General features: G+C 38.9%; 1 pseudogene across 1 annotated transcript; it reads right to left on the reverse strand.

Moving 5' to 3' along the window:
* Positions 1–14,783: 14,783 nt before the first annotated feature.
* LOC308439648 (heat shock cognate 71 kDa protein-like) lies at positions 14,784–16,723 on the reverse strand (annotated as a pseudogene). Its single transcript has one exon. The product of its transcript is annotated as a heat shock cognate 71 kDa protein-like (transcript).
* Positions 16,724–17,037: the final 314 nt, after the last annotated feature.

The following is a 17,037-nucleotide window of genomic DNA, read 5'->3' on the forward strand; positions in this document are numbered from 1 at the left end:
TATTATGCACTTGTATAAAAATTTTCCAATATAATATACCTTTATATATAATAAGATTCATAATTAATGTATATCAATATATTTTAAAACAAAATCAAATTAGCAGGTATATAAAAATACAGCTAAAAAGTATTTACTGGACAAATTTTTATAATGCTCAGAATAAATTAATCTCAGAAAACTAAAAATAAAATAAAATTTAGCATCTAGGATAAAAACAGCAGCTCAAACAAAACAAGAGGGCATATTTTCTTTATCTATACTCATTGAAAAACAGCAGACATTTTCTAATTCATTTTGCTAGGTTATCACAGTTATACCAAAGGCTTTAAGCAATAATTAATAAGTAAAGCAGTATGATACCAACATTGGATCATGGAACAGAATTATAAAAGCCACAGACAGACCGGGGGCATATAACTCAATCTTAGGCAGAAGGCCAAGAAGCTGTCAAAGTCAGGTTATGAAAAAGAAGAAATGTAAAACAACTGGAAATTTTTCAAATGAATTTTTACTCTATTCCAACATGTTACATGAATATATACTCCAGATGAAATCAATGACAATACCAGGAAAAGTACACAAATGTCTACCTTACATATGTTTATGTAAGCACATGTGTGTGTACATGTGAACACCTGAGGTCAACATTAGGTGTCTTACTCAACCACTTCCCACCTTAGTTTTTGAGAAAAGGTCTCTCACTCAACCTAGAACTTGGCAATTAAGCTAGAAAATCTTCCTGTCTCCATCTTTCCAGTGGTAGAATTAAAGATATGCACCCTCTTTGATGCCAGTGCTGGGGGCTGAACTCATGTCTTCATGTTTGCATAGAAAATACTTTACTGACTGTGTCACCTTCCCATTGGATGGTACGAAACCCAGAACAGAAAGCACATAAAAACATGAAGTAACAAGAAGAAAGGGACTATGAAAAATGGCAAAATTTGGGTTTCATTTGAATTGAAGTGAATGCACACACACACAAAAAAAACATGTCTAGTGCCATGGGATTCCCAAGTGAAGGAAACAAGTTTGTTGTAAATACTATTTTCCTCTAACAGTTTGCTATAGCTAAAAATTATGCTCAAACAAGTCTCACATTTTTTTCTGTTTTTTTTTTCTTATTGGATATTTTCTTTACTTACATTTCAAATATTATCCCCTTTCCTAGTTTCCCCTCTAGAATCCCCCTATCCCATCCCCCTTCCCCCTGCCTCTATGGAAATGCTCCCCCACCACCCACTGCCTCCCATCTCCTGCCCTGGCATTCCCCTAAACTGGGGCATGGAGCCTTCACAGGGCCAAGGATCTCTCCTCTCCTTGAAGCCTGATAAAGCTATCCTCTGGTACATATACAGCTGGAACCAAGCGTCTCTCCATGTTTACTCTTTAGTTGGTGTTTTAGTCTCTGGGAGCTCTGAGGAGTCTGGTTGATTGATATTGCTGTTCTTCCTGTGCAGTTGTAAACCCCTTCAGATCCTTCAGTACTTGTTCTAACTCCTCCTTGGGGACCTCATCCTCTGTCCACTGGTTGGTTGAGAGCATCTGACTCTGTATTTCTCAGGCCCTGGCAGAACCTCTCAGGAGACAGCTACATCAGGGACCTGTCAGCATGCACTTCTTGGCATCCACATTATTGTCTGGGTTTGGTGACAGTATATAGGATGGATCCCCACAGTCTCTGGATGGCTCTTCCTTCAGTCTCTGCTCCAAATTTTGTCTCAGTATTTCCTCATGAAAATATTTTGTTACCCCTTTTAAGAACTGAAGTATCCCCTCTTTGGTCTTCTAACTTCTTGAGCTTTATGTAGTTTGTGAATTGTATCTTGGGTAATCCAAGCTTTTGGGCCAATATCCACTTACCAGTGAGTGCATGTCTGTTCTTTTGTGATTGGGTTACCTCACTCAGGATGATAGCTTCTAGTTCCATCCATTTGCCCAAGAATTTCATGAAGTCATTTTTTTTAATAGCCAAGTAGTACTCCATTGTGTAAATGTACCACATTTTTTTGTATTTATTCCCATGTTGAAGGACATCTGGGTTCTTTCCAGCTTCTGGTTGTTACAAACAAGGCTGCTATGAACATAATGGAGCATGTATCTCTGTTATATATTAGAGCATCTTTTGGCTATATGCTCAGGAGTAGTATAGCTGGGTCTTCAGGTAGTACTATGTCCAATTTTCTGAGGAACTGCCAGATTGATTTCCAGAGTGGTTGTACCAGCTTGCAATCCTACCAACAATGGAGGAGTGTTCCTCTTTCTCAGCATCCTCACCAGCACCTGCTGTCACCTGAGTTTTTGATCTTAGCCATTCTGACTGGTGTGAGATAGAATCTCAGGGTTGTTATGATTTGCATTTCCCTGATGACTAAGGATATTGAACATTTTTTAGGTGCTTCTCAGCCATTTGGTATTCCTCAGTTGAGAATTCTTTGTCTAGCTCTGTCCCCCATTTTTAATAGGGTTATTTGATTCTCTTGGGTCAAAGGTTCTTTGTATATGTTGGATATTAGCCTTTTATCAAATGTAGGATTGGTGAAGATATTTTCCCAATCTGTTGCTTGCCATTTTGTCCTATTGAAAATGTCCTTTGCCTTACAGAAGCTTTGCCATTTTATGAGGTCCCATTTGTTGATTCTTGATTTTAGAGCATAACCCACTGGTGTACTATTCAGGAAATTTCCCCCTGTGCCTATGTGTTTAAGGCTTTTCCCACTTCTTCTTCTATTAGTTTTAGTGTACCTGGTTTTAGGTGGAGGTCTTTGATCCACTTAGACTTGAGCTTTGTATAAAGAGATAAGAAAGGATTGATTTGCATGCTTCTACATGGTGACCTCCAGTTGAATCAGCACCATTTGTTGAAAATGCTGTCTTTTTTCCACTGGATGGTTTTCACTCCTTTGTCAAATATCAAGTGACCATAGGCATGTGGGTTCATTTCTAGGTCTTAGGTTCTATTCTATTGATCTACCTGCCTGTCTCTGTACCAGTACCATGCAGTTTTTGTTGTTGTTGGTTTTTTTTTTTTTTTTTATCACAATTGTCCTGTAATTCAGCTTGAGGTTAGGGATCGTGATTCTCCCAAAGTCTCACTTTTATGATTGATTTGTGACTATCAATTTATGTGCTTCTGCAAACCACTTCAAAAATAAGTATGAATATTTATATAACTTTTCTTTTTTTCTTTTCTAGCAATTCCACTTTCTAAGGTTTTATAGTCAAAATAATTAAGTGTCTATCAATTATACATCAAATAATTTGAACACTCTCTCATGTAAAAATCATACAATACCTTAAGATTTTATATAAAAGGAATTTAAAATTAAAGGTGTTTTAATATATACATGATGTCAGCAATAAAATAAGAAAATGCTATCAAAATGATTAAGGTGTGTATATATATATATATATATATACATACATATATATATGTATATATGTATATATATATATATCTTAATATAACTTTATGTTACTTAAATTAAATTATATAAATACAAAAGCCTAGCCACGTAATACTCCTATATAAAAAGAGTAACTTACAAACCAATGTGAAGTGTATATAGTCATTTCACTTAAAAAAAAAAAAAGATTGAACCTTACATTTAGACCTAAATTTTTAATGTATGTTTTTGTCTGTCAGTGTACACATATGTGTGCAGGTACCCTCAGAGGTCAGAAAAGGGTACTGGATCCCCTAGAGATGGAAGTCGGGCAATTGTGAGCTCCGGGAACTGACCTCAAGATCTTCAAGAACAGTAAGTGCTCTAAACTGCATAGCCAGTCCTCCAGCCCCCTTACCCTACAATCGTGTGGGAAATAAAATGCACAACATGGAATAAACACGTGTTCAATTGTGCCACCATCCTGTGTGTTCATAACTATTTTACATAGTGTGTCAATCATAAACATGAATGGTTGGTGTGTTGTATGATGAGACAGAACAAGATGGTGAACAAAAGCAATGAAGATGGAGAAGACTGACTTCGGTCAGTCTGTCTTCCACTGAGGAATGCTCTTTGTCTACACGCACAGCAGCACCGCACCTGGCCGCCCACGTTCTGGAATCCTGTCAGATCGTCTGCATAGAGTTTTGACAGCAGGATGCCAGGAACTTGATTTTGTTTCCTAATTGTTTTGCCTTCCAAATCAGTGTCACTCAGCCAAGTTTTATAAATATTCTTAGACTACTTTCCAACACCATAACATTTCAAAACGTTAAGTGAGTTTAACTGAATCACCATCGGCAGCCAACTTTAGTTTTTAGTTACAAACTTTGCCGGAAGAACAGAACCTGAAAGATAGATGGTGCAGAATTACCGAGGGTTGATAGAGCAGTGACTCTGGATGGAAGTCGTTGAGCAAGACAAACTGAAGTAACAATATGCTTGCACTTAGCGGAGGTTTAAATGCTTCTGCTGGCTAACTTAGGGAAAGGTCCCAGAACGGAACAGATCATATGAGATGCGCATCACAGATCTCCTCTCTCTCTCTGTCTCTCAGGCTCCCTGTCTCTGTCTCTCCATCTGTCTCTGTCTCTGACTCTCTGTCTCAGTCTCTTTGTCTCTCTGTCTCCCTGTCTCTGTCTGTCTGTCTCTGTGTGTCTGTGTCTGTCTCTCTCTGTGTCTGTCTCTGTCTCTCTCTGTGTGTGTCTGTCTCTCTGTCTGTGTCTCTCTCTGTCTTTCAGTCTCTGTCCCTCTGTCTCCCTGTCTCTCTCTCTCTGTATATGTCTGTGTCTATCTCTCTTTCTCTCTGTCTATCTCTGTCTTTCTTTGTCTCAGTCTCTTTGTCTCTCTGTCTACCTGTCTCTGTCTCTCTGTGTGTATGTATGTGTGTATGTGTTTATCTGTCTGTCCATGTCTGTCTTTCTCTTTCTGTCTCTCTTTCCATCATCATGAATTTTTTGTGTTTGTGATTTTACAGTGCTTAGTGTTTGGTCCTTCAAACAACTATATTTTAGGAACAGTGGAATTGACAGAAAGACCAAGTAGGATAGAGATTAACGACCAAATCAGTGTTCCTCTTCTGAACCTAAGATTTAAACAAAATATTGACCTATATTTTAAGAAGCATGTGAACACTTCACCTGTCATCCATCACATGACGTTCAGCTTATTCAGAAACACACCCAACCTTGTGCCACATTTCACATTTTTTCAATATTAACTAAAAATTTCCCACGAGTTGAAAAGAAAGATGTATCCTTGGGGAACAGTCAATAGAAAATGGAAATAATGAAGTTCTGTGGCACAGTAACATTTTGCTGATGATTTGAAAGGATTGATTATGTGGATAGGGGTATGAAAGGTTATAGCTCCCTTTAATTAAGATGCTTAACCATAATAATTTACATTAAAAATTAAAGCCTGTGTCTCATTCTACCATAGCCTCTGAAGAGCAAATTGATTGTTTTAATGTAAAATATTCTTATCTCAATTCTTAAATGCAGCGTATAACAAAAAGTACTCGATAAATGAAAAAAAAAAGTCATAGAAACACACGGAAAAGTTCACTTTTTCTTTGAAATGGGACATAATTAGTTTTAAGATTTTTTTTTAATCTTAGATTAGAGGGGCCATTCCCCTGTTTCCTAATGAGGATCAACATTGCCATGGTAAAACTGAGAACTATTACTTATAATAGATACCAAGTAAACATGGGAAGCAACTCACCAATTAATAGACACAACAATGTTTGACTCCACACTGAATGCTGCAGAAGAGCCTTTAGACGGACACAGCAGCGTATGAAACTCATATACGGGTTTTTTATGGAAATTGACATTGAAGAGTCAATATTTTTGTTGTTGCTGATGCTTCTGCCGTCTAGGCAACACAACCTTACAAAGTAAACAAAGAAAGCCTAGCAGGGTGCCTCTTCCGCATTCTCTTTCTGAGCTAGCTACTTGCCTACTTAACTACAGAACATTAGTACACTTTTTTTTTCTTTCTCAATTTTTAGGACGTTTCAGCATTATTTAGATTTCTAATAAATACAAACCATTTTGGTATTCTGAGTGTTTCCCCTGCCCTGTCCGGCCCAGACAGGAGATTTTTTTCCCCCTTCAATTCCCAGTGCACACACGTAAACATGATTACTCAGAGCAAGGCAACAAGTGAGAGGCGCGGTTAAAATAAGAACTCAGGCGATCTGACTCACAATCCAGCACTCAGCGCTTAGAGCTTGCTGCTTCTCTTTGTCCTCTTTGCTGTGAATCAAGATACTTGCTCCTTAGCAGGGTGTCTCTGCTGCAAATCCACTTTCTACCACTGCAGTATGCAATGAAGTCAGAAGCCTGAGCTGGTGACATCAATACAGGTTGCTATGGTTACTCCTGCCATAAGTATTACAGGTTCGGGTAGGCTCAGAAAAGGGGGGGTTTCAGTTGAGAAGCAAAATAAGGAGCATTCTCAGCTTACATTGCAACAATAATTGGTGGGAAAATATTTTCCAAATAAGCCATCAATTTCATAATTTCATGTTGGTATATTATTATTGAAATCAATCCTTTAATATCTTATTTTAAAAGAAACTTTCACAACAGAGAAGGCAATGCTGCTGGCCTCCCAAATAACACAGTCACATGATCCCTGTCCAAAAAAAAAATCTCACTGCAACATAGCAAATTATCCCTTTGTCTTTGTCCTTAGAGAAGTCAAGTGGGGTGTGTGTGTGTGTGTGTGTGTGTGTGTGTGTGTGTGTATACATTACCGGTTATGCATAAATCCATAATGGAATAATCACAACAGTTTTCCAATCACCAGAATTATAAAGGGGCCTCAGCATTGCATGTATGAGAGCAGTTTTAAAACAGAAGTCTATGTTTAGCAAAGTAGTTGTAAAGAACACCTTCCTTATTTCCCTAAAATATCTCCCCAGTGCCTCACTTTAAGTAGTGAGATGTATTACTCATGGAGTGTTTGTTTTAAAAGATCCTTTTGGCCTCACATTTTTCAACCTGAATTGTAAAGCACACAAGACAATAATTCCCAAGACTGGACTCTTCCTCAGATCCTTTGTCTGTTCACCACTTACATTGTCAACAAGAAAACCTTAATTCAATTCTGCAAACATCTCCGCCCGGGCTACAACCTGTGGCACCTTAGGTATAAGATTCAGGCAACATAAAGGTGCCCATAAAAAGTTCACAGGTGACACTGATAATTACAACAGTAATAACACAAATGATCACAAAAAGCACAGCAATTGCCACGCACACACTTAACTCTAATCTGTCTCACTTAATACTGAAGCTCCAAGTGTCTTGCCTAAAAGTACATAGCTTCTAAGAAATATGGATGGCACTTGAATTTGGGGTGGAGTCCAAATTTTTACTAACCAAAATTTATAGACGGCTTCTGATTACCAGGATAAAATTGGAAAGCTGTACCATGATGAAACTGAGCAGCCCATTCCTCAGTAAAGAACTGGTCGGCACAAAGAGCCCTTTGCACTGGATGAGTGCCATAACTTATTTTCTTATTTATAACATTTGGCAGTAAAATCTATGTTCTCCTGAAGATGCTGTTTTACACTTTGGACAGAGGATGAAAATACACAGGCTTCTCATCAGAAGCTGGAAATGCACATACGAAAGGAACAGCAGACATCCAGTCTTACACCACACACACACAGAGCTCACAATGAATTAAAGATTTAAACATAAATGTGAAGTCCTGTGGGAAAAAAATAAGAGAAGCCTTTGGGGCCTCAACTTCTGAGCTGGCCCTCTTTTGGGGAGCATTTGTCCTTTCTTAAGGAACCGTTTCTCTCCTTGCACCCCCACCCTCCAGCATTGACGTCTGGACTTGCACTAAGCAGCTCTCAGCACAGGAGGCAGTAATTACAAAGACTGGCCTGCCTCCTTTCCATCACAGAGCCTTTGTTTTCAATTACCTGCCCTCCTCATGGAGGAGCCATTAAGTCAATTTGCAACACCCTTGGGACAGTGCTGGCACTACAACCTGTGGCACTAAATTCTCACCTTCCACCCTTCCAAAGCTGAATATGCCTTTTCCTCAAGAACCTAATTTTAAAATGCAGAAGTTTCTCCCTGTTTCTTTCTGCCTCTCTCCTGTCAGTTGCCAAGATTTAAAGTGTCTGCCTTGAATTTCTGGCCAGCTCTTATCAAATGCTCCCCAAGCTTTAAAAAACAAGCAAGCAAGCAAACAAACAAAACCCTTTTACCTGACTGTTTCAATCTGATACAAAAGACATGAACAACAAAATCAAGAGCTACTTACAGAACAAGAGAAAAATATTTGCAAGTTGTATGTTTATCCAATAAGCATGAATTTCGAGGATATATTTTATACAACTCAATAGCAAGAAGATAATAATCCCAATTAGAAAATGGGAGACATAGCTGAATAGACTATATACAAAGACACGAAAATGGCCAGCCAGTATCCGAAGAGACATTAGCATCACTAATGATCAGAGATCAGCAAACCAAAACCACAGCTTCTTTGCCTTTTTAAGACTGGCTGTGAGGAAAAAATAAGACAAAGACAACATGTTGGAAAGGATTTGAGTAAGAGGGATGATTTTTACACTGTCTGTGAGACTATGAGCTGATACAAACATTACAGAAATGTAGGGGTGGCCCTCCAAACTTAAAAAAGAGAACCGATACATCATCTAACAATTATGCCGCTGAGGGTATTTCCAAAGAAAATGAAATCTTTATCTCATCGATAAATCTCCACTTCCATTTTCTTTGCAACTTTATCTACAATAGGCAAGACAGAATAACAACAGACTGTTCATCAAGAGATAAATGGATAAAGAACAGTGAGAAACGTGGATACACACACATACACATGGAGTCAAATAGTATATAGTGCCCTAAAATTCCCATTATTGTAACAATACAGATGGATGTGAAGGGAATCTTGCAAAGTGAGAAGAACTAGACCTAGGAAGACAGTTTCCCTTTCACGTAGAATAAAGAACAATGTACCCCTCAATCCCAGTAGAAGAGTGTTTTCCAGGAACCAAGATACAAAATGTGAAAACATACCGGTGTCAGCATGAACGTTTTTCAGTCATAAGTCAGTTCCGGACCTGGAGAGGTGGCTCACTTGCATTTACTGTCAAAGCATGAAGACTTGAGTTTGATCGCCAAGATCTACATAAGACACACATCTATAGTCCCAGAACTGTAGAGCCAAAGACAGGAGCAGCCCTTGGGCTTGGTAATCAGTCAGTGCAGCTGAATTGAGTCCAGGGTTCTCTATCCCATACACATGTGGAAATGAGTAAGTTCTAAAGTTCCAAAACACACCGTGTTGACTATAGTTAATAATAATGTCACATGCGCTTGGAAACTGCTAAGACATATCTTAAATGTCCTCATCACAAAAGTAATGAATAAAGTGAATTAATAATAGCTCTTATAATAATAAGATTAGTGCTGGCTAATCTTATGCCAATTTGACCCAAGCTCTAGTCATCTAAGAGGAGAAAATGCCTCCTTAAGACTGAGTTGTAGGAAAACCAAACCTGTAGTGCCCTTCCTTCCTTCCTTCCTTCCTTTCTTCCTCCCTTCTTCCCTCCCTCCCTTCCTTAATTTCTTTTTATATTTTTGTTCTTTATTTTTAAGGTCTTATATTTAAATTGTTTACTGTTTCATTTATTCATTATTTCCATATTCACCAATTTCAGCTCCCTCTCTCCTTCTCCCAGTCCCTCTCCTCACTGTCCCTCCTCTTCCCCTCAGAGAAGGGAGTGTACCATCCTGCCCTGAGAAATCCAGTCACAGTAGACTAAGCACATCCTCTCCCTCTAAAGCCCAACCAGGCAGTCCAGTTAGATGAAGGACATTAGTGATTGATGTGGGAGGGCCAAGCCCATTATGGGTAGGTGGTTCTGAGTTCTATAAGAGAGCAGGCTGAACAAACTAAGAGGAGCAAGCCAGTGAACAGCATTCTTCCATGGCCTTCTCATCAATTTCTACCTACAGGTTTCTGTCCTGCTTGAGTTCCTGCCCTCACTTTATACGGACCTGTGAGTGAAATAAAACCTTTCATCCCCATATTCCCTTTGATCACAATGTTTCATTACAGCAGTAGTAACCACAGCTAAGACAGTCATTTCATAGTTCATAGATATAGAAATATATACAAACATTGCAAAGTGTACCCCAAAATGTCATTTTATTTTGTTAATCGTACCCCAATAAAGCTAGGGAAAATGTTGGATTCATAACTTTGCACGAAGTTATTTTAGTATTCTATATGCCTCAAATTGATATAGTATCTTCAGCTTAAACAATATGTTGCATGGTAGCTGTTAAATAATCATTAATTTGACAAATATTTATTTGTTGAGTCCTTGTTATGGGTCAGTTCCCACGCTAAATGCTAAACACTATGTACAGATAAACCTGAAAAGGTAATCCAGGTAAAGGAGCATACTTTTCACAATTAGAGAAAGATGTGAATTATATGACAATATAAAGAAACATACAATCGCAGCAGGACTTATTTAGCTAGATGCTTTACTTTCCTAATCCCACCCCATTTTGCTTTGCATTCTAACTTAAACTCATTACTTCTAACTCCTCATCCAGTGTGACTGAGGGTTTCAACCATTCTTCCAAATTTGCCTTCATCTCACTGAACTCAATTCCATCCATCACCTCGTGCCTTAACACTCATCACTTCAGGCCTCAAGTGTCACAAGAGCTCCCGACACCTCTCCCTCATCTAGTGTCTTCCCTAATACGTACTAGCATATGTCCCTGTAAGCATGTACCATGAAACATTGTCATGGCCTCCATGACATTAAAGATCCCACCTGAACCACATACTTGAGCCACCATTCTTGTCAGAAGATTGAAATACAACTCTTTGACTTGGCATTCCAAGTATGGGGGAATCCTACCCCATCTCACGATCTATCACTCCCTTGTAGGAATCATCTACCAAATCAAATGGATGAATTGTCTCTTCAAATACATATTCACTCTTCAGCCAGTGAGCTTTGGCAATGCCGTGTCAACCATCAAATTCCACATTCCTCTTGCCCAGTGCTTCTCACCCTTCAGTATTCCAAGCATCTTGGATACATTGTTAGACAAATTATTGTACTGATCTTTTGTTCTTGGGTTTATGTATATATTGCATTTTCTCAGCTAGACTGTGAACTCCTGAAGAAAGAAATCCTCTAAGTATATATATTTTATATATATGTATATATGTGTGTGTGTGTGTGTCTAACTAATGTTTATGCTTCATCATAAGACAATGAAAGCTTATCCTGTAAGTTATAAGCCACAAATATTTGCACCAGTACTGTATTGCTTGTGTTTTTCTCTGATCATGATGGATTCAGATACGTGTATTTGTTTCAGTAAAATCTCATGTAATAATGAAAAGAACAGAGTAAGATTTTGCACTTGAATATTCAGAGAGAAAACCCAGATTTTGAATTTTAAGTGACTTTCAGGAGGATGTTTCAAACACAGAGAGTAGAAGCTGACGCAACTTGTTTGTTTCAATCAGAATTCTTACAGTCACAAAGGACAAAGCCTAGCTTACAATTAACTTGAGCGAACAGGGAAGATGATTCATTGGTTTGCATAACTGGAAGGCCATGTGTAGCTCTGGCTTGAAGCACAGCTGGATCCAGGGGGTTGCTTAATGGTATTAATAAGTTGTACTGTCTTTCCTCCAAGGGTTCATCTTGTTTTTTATAGCTGTAGACAGACAGCCTGCATGTGATAAAGACAAAGTTACTTATGATGCCAACACCATGTTAAGTAAACTGAGCATGTTAATTAAACAGGAATCTTCCTACCTACCTTTATCTGTCTCTCATTCACCACCACTCTGTACCCAGAGTTCAGAAAAAAAGTTTGAGGAGGTAATTAAATCTTGAATAGTTATATACATAACTTAAAGTCACTGTACAAGAATGAGAACACCATGAACAACACGTGAACTATGGATTTGGGGAAAGAGAAAACTGCTAGAGGCTGAATGTGTGAGAGACACAAAAAAACGTTGCAGAAATACAAGAGAAAATCAGGAAGGTCTTTGGGTTCCTGTATAATTTAGATTGCTTTACATTCCATCCCCCAATGCTTACTCAATGCTTACTGGGTACCCCTTTATGCCCAGGGGCCCTGATAGGGATATGAATAAATAGAATATATCATCTTCATCATGGGGAGGATATATTTACAGATGACTCAAGGTATTACACGCAATACATCACACACATATGTAGCAGAGGATTCGGGAATAATATACAGATGACAAAATAGGTGGAAGAAGATAAGATGGCAGCTATGGAATGAAGGAGACTAAATATTATTTCAAATGCTTATAAAAGGAAACTCATTGTCCTAAGATCTTTCCATGAATTGTTCCGCTTAATTTTCGAAGGAATTCAGTGAAATGGGTTAATATTCCCACCTAACACATAAAGATACTGTGATGCAGAAGCATTAATCATCTGAAAGAAATGAAGTGCTGGTTTCTTAGCAAGCTGCTCCAAATCTATAATATAAGCTATTTATCATATTACAGAAAACATCACTCCATGTAAGTCAAGATACAAATTCCATTTCACAGAACTTCCTAGAAACACGTCCTCTGAATTCGTAGCATTATCTCTCTTCAGTCCCTTGCCTAATGCATATCCAACCTCACCCCTTTCTAACCTATTATGATGGCTAAAAACAACAACAAAGCTCCTGTTTGTCCAGACAGTGAATAGGAAAGACTAAGGAAAAGAAGAACATGGTTACATCATAGAATACAGTTTGGGCTTTGTACTATGGATTATGCATCAATAGTGTGTACTCCAAAAGACAAATGATGAACTTCTAAGCTCTAATGCTTTATGATATTTGTGACCTAAGGTAATGGGAATATAGCTTCCTGCAGAGTGCTTACCAATTATGTGTGAAGTTCTAGGTTCAGTCCCCAGCAAGTAAACAAACAAACAAAAGCCAAACAAACAAACAAAAACCCAGCTCGAATAAAAAGATATAACTTTACTTTGAAACAGTGTCTTTAAAAGGACATCAAATTAAAATGTGGTTATGAGGATCCGTTCTAATCCACTGTAACCGGCATTCTTTAAAAGGGGAGAACTTTAGTTGCAGATGCTGAGTTGCCCAAGGAAAAGATTATGTGAAGGGCTATAAAAAAAAAAAAAAAAAAAAAAAAAAAAAAAAAAAAAAAAAGGTCAGGTAAAGATTAGGTTAGAACCAAGGGTGAGGCAATATACAAATCCAAGATTGCCAGAAAACTACTAGAACCTAGAAAGAGGCACATGAGAGATGCCTTCAGAGCCCATACTAAGAACCAGCCCTGGTGATACGATATCTCAAACCCCCACATCCTGGAACTGTTAAATCGTATAACCTAAGCCATTTCTTGAGGAACAAGGCAAGGTCCGCTGCTTTCTTTCATGGGACGCCACAGCACAGCGTGCTGCTGTATTGCTTCACACAGAATAGCCAAATGGTTTTATGACCTCCCAGCAAACACTTGCAAATATTCTGCATATTATGATTTCGCCTTGTATTACATGTTTTCATATTTTGTTAAGAGAAGATGAATTTTTTTTTTTCTGGGAAAAAAACGCTCTTCTATCAGAAATCTGATAACAGATCCATAGTGATCACTAAAGGATTCTATGCTTTGCACCCAAGACCTATCTAAGCACTCAGAAAATCAATGTATCTGCTCATAAGTTAAAGGCACACTAAAATATTCTCAAATGTTGCGTTTTATTTTAACAGCCGTCAGTAGTTCATCTAATGGGCTAATTGCTTTGGTGGAAAGCATTATAGCACAGGCTTATGTAAGTATTTTTTAAAAAGACAAACATATGGCATAAGTTTATAGTTGACATCTGTATTAATAACTGTATTAATAACACCAAAGAATAGACAAAATTGCAACACTGAATATTTATTACATTTTTGAGTAAACTGTCAATGCGACTATGACAAGTGTCATTATTGGGGTGATGAAATGGTTCTGCACAGTACTACAATGGTGGATATGTGACCCTACACACTTGCCAAAACTCATAATACGGGCACTATCAATCTAATTAGATATAAGTTTTAATTAAAACTATTTTCAAAGATGAGGTTAACCCAAGATGGGATGCATAATGTGACAAAAAAATTAATTGGACTGGAAATATATCAAATTAACAGAATTAAAGATAAAAGTCACATGGTCATCTCAACAGATGCAGAAAAAGCTTTTCACGGCGTCTTCCCTGAGGACAAGTAATGTAATTACAATTAATGAAAAAAAGAAAAAAAAAGAAAAAATTCAGTGTTGCTAAAAATGTACAAAATATCCTTGCCCCCCAAAAACTTGAAGAGGAATGATGACCCAAATAATGTTGCCAAAGGCAAATAACTTGTCTATAAGTTTATTTGTAATATCTACTCCAGACAATAAGTTTGTTCTCCACGATGTTGCATGCAACACATAGTATTAACTTATATTCACTAGAACTAGACAATGAACTTAATACAGATAAAATATGGTAGAGGTCAGTTTTCTCGCTGCTAGCATGAGAAAAGAAAGACAAGCTATGCACGTGGGGGTCGATGGGAGTTGAAAACATCAGTATGAACCCACATTTCACATATAAGAGGACACACTTGAAAACAATTTTAGATATATATGTATTATCATATATGCCTTCTTTTGGTGACAATCTAGATAGTTTTATTATTCCATGTTACTTGTTTTGGGTCCCTGTGGAACAATGCTACACCCCCTACTTGGACTGACTTAATCCACCTCTTCAATGGTGGGGCCTGAAAAAGTACTACCAGATGGAGGAGCTCCACCACCAGGGAAGCCACCAGGCATTCCTCTAGACATGCCACCAGCACTCTGGTACAGCTTGGGAATGATAGGGTTGCAGATGTTCTCCAGGTCTTTCTGCTGATGCTCAAATTCTTCCTTCTCTGCATCCAGCCAGATGATGATGTCATTGCACTTGTCAGGAATCTTCTGTGTGTCTTCATCATTGATCTTGCCTTGAAGTTTCTCATCTTCAACAGCTGCTTTCATGTTGAAGGCATAAGACTCCAGTGAATTCTTAGAGGAAACCTCATCTCTCTGTTTCTCATCCTCAGCCTTGTACTTCTCAGCTTCTTGGACCATGTGCTCAGTTTCCTCCTGACTCAAGCGGCCCTTGTCATTGGTTATGGTGATCTTGTTCTCCTTTCCTGTGCTCTTGTCTACAGCAGAAACATTGAAGATGCCATTGGCATCAATGTCAAAAGTAATCTCAATCCAAGGAACCCCACAGGGTGCTGGAGGCATGCCTGTAAGCTCAAACTTTCCTAGCAGGTTGTTGTCCTTGGTCATGGCCCTTTCACTTTCATACAGCTGGATGAGTCCACCCGGCTGGTTGTCAGAGTAGGTGGTGAAAGTTTGTGTCTGCTTGGTCGGGATGGTGGTATTGCACTTGATGAGGACAGTCATGACTCCACCAGCAGTTTCAATACCAAGGGACAGAGGAGTAACATCCAAGAGCAGCAGATCCTGGACGTTCTCAGACTCATCTCCAGATAGAAGGGCTGCCTGGACAGCTGCACCATAGGCAACAGCTTCCTTGGGGTTAATGCTCTTATTCTGTTCCTTTCCATTGAAGAAGTCTTGCAGAAGTTGCTAAGTCTTGGGGATTCTGGTAGAACCACCCACCAAGACAATACCATGGATCTGTGACTTGTCTAGTGTGGCATCTGGAAGGGCCTTTTCTACAGGGTCCAGTGTGCCACAGAACAGGTCAGCATTCAGTTCCTCGAATCAAGTCCAGGTAATGGAGGTTAAAACGTCAATTCCCTCATAGAGAGAATCAATCCCAGTACTGGCCTGGGTGCTGGAGGAGAGGGTAGGCTTGGCTTGCTCACAGGCAGTTCAGAGATGCCGGGCAACTCTCTGTGCTCACTGATATTCTTCTTTTGTTTTTGCTTAAACTCAGTGGTGAAATGGTTGACTATTCGGTCATCAAAGGCTTTTCTACCCAAGCGGGTGTCTCCAGCTGTTGATTTGACTTCTGAAATTTTATCCTCAATAGTGAGGATTGAAACATCAAAAGTGCCACCTCCCAAGTCAAAAATCAGCACATTCCTTTCAGTTCCGACCTTCTAATCTAAGCAATAAGCAATAGCAGCAGCAATTGGTTCATTGATAATTCAAAGTACATTGAGGTAAGCAATAGTTCCAGCATGTTTTGATGCCTGCCACTGAAAGTCACTCAAGTAATCTGGAACGTGACCACAGCATTGGTAACAGTCTTTCCAAGGTAAGTTTCTGTACTTTCCTTCATCTTTGTCAGAACCATTGAGGAAACTCCCTCTGTGTAGAATCTTTTTGTCTCCCCCTTGTATTCAACTTGGACCTTGGGCCTGCCTGCATCATTGACCACCATGAAGGGCCAGTGCTTCATATCGGACTGAACAACAGCATCATCAAACCTACGTCCAATGAGACGTTTGGCATCAGAAACTGTGTTGGTGGGGTTCATTGCAACCTGATCCTTGGCCACATCCCTCAATTAATCATTCTGTGTCAGTGAAAGCAACATAGCTTGGTGTGGTGTGGTTACCCTGGTCATTGCCAACTATTTCCACCTTTCCATGCCGGGAGACACCCACACAGGAGTAGGTGGTGCCAAGATCAATGCCAACTGCAGGTCCCTTAGACATGGTTGCCTGCATGTAGGCCCCGCTAGCTATGCTGATGACCACACAAATGCCTGAGAGCTGGCTCCACCTTCAGTGAGCTTATATATGCATTCTCATCTCATATCCTTGCCAACATGACGGGCCAGGAAGCAGCGGTACCCAGAAGACCAAAAGGGATACCATCATGTTTTCTAATGCTATGTTCTAATAAAAGCAATTGGGGATCCTTGCCAAAAGACTCTCTCCTGGAAATCTATTTAAAAATACATGAGCATATTTGTGTCATCATTTGGTCTGAAAAATTATAGAAAATTCAAAAAGAATAACAAGAAAACAAGTAAGAGAAT

Source organism: Micromys minutus, assembly GCF_963924665.1.
Source record: "Micromys minutus genome assembly, chromosome: 30".
Classification (NCBI taxonomy): domain Eukaryota; kingdom Metazoa; phylum Chordata; class Mammalia; order Rodentia; family Muridae; genus Micromys; species Micromys minutus.